We start from the raw sequence: 2,500 nt of genomic DNA, 5'->3' as shown, positions 1-2,500 counted from the left end.
CCAGTTAAACACCGACGGGCGGTGAACCAACAGCGTGGGACACAAATCCAACTACGAGCTTTTTAACCGCAACAACTTTAATATACGCTATTGGAGCTGGAATTACCGCGGCTGCTGGCACCAGACTTGCCCTCCAATAGATACTCGTTAAAGGATTTAAAGTGTACTCATTCCGATTACGGGGCCTCGGATGAGTCCCGTATCGTTATTTTTCGTCACTACCTCCCCGTGCCGGGAGTGGGTAATTTGCGCGCCTGCTGCCTTCCTTGGATGTGGTAGCCGTTTCTCAGGCTCCCTCTCCGGAATCGAACCCTGATTCCCCGTTACCCGTTACAACCATGGTAGGCGCAGAACCTACCATCGACAGTTGATAAGGCAGACATTTGAAAGATGCGTCGCCGGTACGAGGACCGTGCGATCAGCCCAAAGTTATTCAGAGTCACCAAGGCAAACGGACCGGACGAGCCGACCGATTGGTTTTGATCTAATAAAAGCGTCCCTTCCATCTCTGGTCGGGACTCTGTTTGCATGTATTAGCTCTAGAATTACCACAGTTATCCAAGTAACGTGGGTACGATCTAAGGAACCATAACTGATTTAATGAGCCATTCGCGGTTTCACCTTAATGCGGCTTGTACTGAGACATGCATGGCTTAATCTTTGAGACAAGCATATGACTACTGGCAGGATCAACCAGGGAGCTGCGTCAACTAGAGCTGAGCAGCCGGCCGCCCGGGAGTGTGTCCCGGGGGCCCGCGCGAACACGCAAGCGTCCGCTCAATCATTCTGCAAACAGGAGGAGGCTGAGCTCCCCTGCACAATACACCTCGAAACCCTCTCAGGTCCCGGCGGCGCGCAGCGCCGTCCCAAGTACTTGGTCGGGTTCGAGAGAGGCGCAATCGCCCGGAGTTAGGCGAGTAGACGCTTTCGGTGCGACCACCCGTGCTCCCAACTGAGCTTGCCGCTGCCGACAGAGGCCCGGGAGCGTGCTGTCGTGGCATTGCCGGCGGGAGACAACACGCGCCACCTACGGTGACCGGCAGCTCCAACGCCAGCGCCACAGAAGGACAAAAGCCCCACTTGGGTGCCGAAGCGAACTCTCCCAGCACAGCGCACGCGCCAACACATCCGCACAGCTGCGATACAAACCACCAGCGAGAACCGCTGGGGCGACCGAGCAGCAGACGGCGTCGCGGCGCCGAGCGCCGGGCGGCGGCGCATCCTCAACGCACACAGTCCTCAATCGGACCAGCACACTGAAGATGTCCACCGCGCTTCGCACCGGGCCCGCGAGGACCTACTTTGGCCGCACGGCGCCGCGCGCAGGGTGCGCCGGCGCGCAGCTGCGACGCCTGCCGCGTCCGTCGGCCGGCGCGCCTGCCACTGGCCGCCCCCACCAGCCGGCTGTAGCGCGTGCGCCCACGCACCGCGCGGCCAGCACGCCGGGAGGCGCCCCCTCACCGGCCGGGGACGGTCCCACCCAGCCACCGCCGCGTATCGCTTCACACCCAGATGCCGTTCAGTTTCGTCGGCATGGTGGGTATCGCTGGAACAACCGGTTAGTACCTCAACCTATCGTCGCCATCACCGATTCACCCCTAGCGAGAACAACCGCACCACAACAGGTTACCATTTGTTCATTTGCGTAACTTCACCAGAAAACGCAGGCGTCCATCGCCATTTGCAACTTCAACGATTATTGCATGCCTGTGTCAGGTGTCACGCCACACTACGTCTGCCCACATACACGCAACAAAATGTGCACGCCTAGACAATACGTGGAAGGTGGCCCCCGTACGTATGCGATGTCCATTGCTCGAACGACTGTCAACCGGCCTCTGTAGCATGTCGCAGATATGGAACGCGGTGCACCATGCCATCACGGTGTGTGAGGAGAGACGACTAGGTCCGAATACATCAACAGACAGCTCATGCTGATCGCCATCCACGGCGTCCGTTCCTCCCACACGTCTCTATGGCGTACCACACTGCAATCCAGCTCTCATAGGGAGACGACACGTAGCTGCGTGCACAATATTTGCACTGTATGGTCCGCCGTTTTTGGGCGCAGTCGTTGTGCGGTCACACATGTGCCACGATGTATCATTCAGTACATAAGGACGAATGTGCAGTACAGATTGTGGTTCACGCGTACGACATCAGCGGACAGTTGACACAGGCCGCACCACAACGTAGCCTGAGTACGTCGCATGCGAAGGGCATTGAACATGCAAACTTCTCACCAACCAGCTTGCGAAGGCAGGGGGCAAGGTGGGGACGTGGGGAGGGGCGGCATGTACGTCCTGCTGCCATCCACATTACAGTGTACAGCAGGAGCATGTGGAAAGTGAGCAAGACTTGCAAGGTGTTTAACATGAAGCGATACACAGGGGTGCGGGCAGTGCGAGTAGCGAACTATATTGCGAGGGTTGCGGGTGGGCAACACTACAGTAATTGAACGAGTCGTATAACAATTACAGAGCAGGTTTAGGCGACAACG

At 57.9% G+C, this 2,500-nt stretch overlaps 1 non-coding gene across 1 annotated transcript in view; it reads right to left on the bottom strand.

The window, feature by feature from the left end:
* Window positions 1–700, bottom strand: part of LOC124745769 — a 1,909-nt gene extending 1,209 nt beyond the window's left edge. Inside the window, exon 1 of the ribosomal RNA XR_007011119.1 lies at window positions 1–700. This exon is cut by the window's left edge and continues 1,209 nt beyond it. This is a non-coding gene — a ribosomal RNA (small subunit ribosomal RNA).
* Between the last annotated feature and the right edge of the window lie 1,800 nt (window positions 701–2,500).

This window comes from Schistocerca piceifrons, unplaced genomic scaffold, assembly GCF_021461385.2.
Source record: "Schistocerca piceifrons isolate TAMUIC-IGC-003096 unplaced genomic scaffold, iqSchPice1.1 HiC_scaffold_333, whole genome shotgun sequence".
NCBI classification, from domain to species: Eukaryota; Metazoa; Arthropoda; class Insecta; order Orthoptera; family Acrididae; genus Schistocerca; species Schistocerca piceifrons.
Note: the sequence above shows the minus strand (reverse complement) of the source record. Positions and strands in the feature narration are given on the sequence as shown.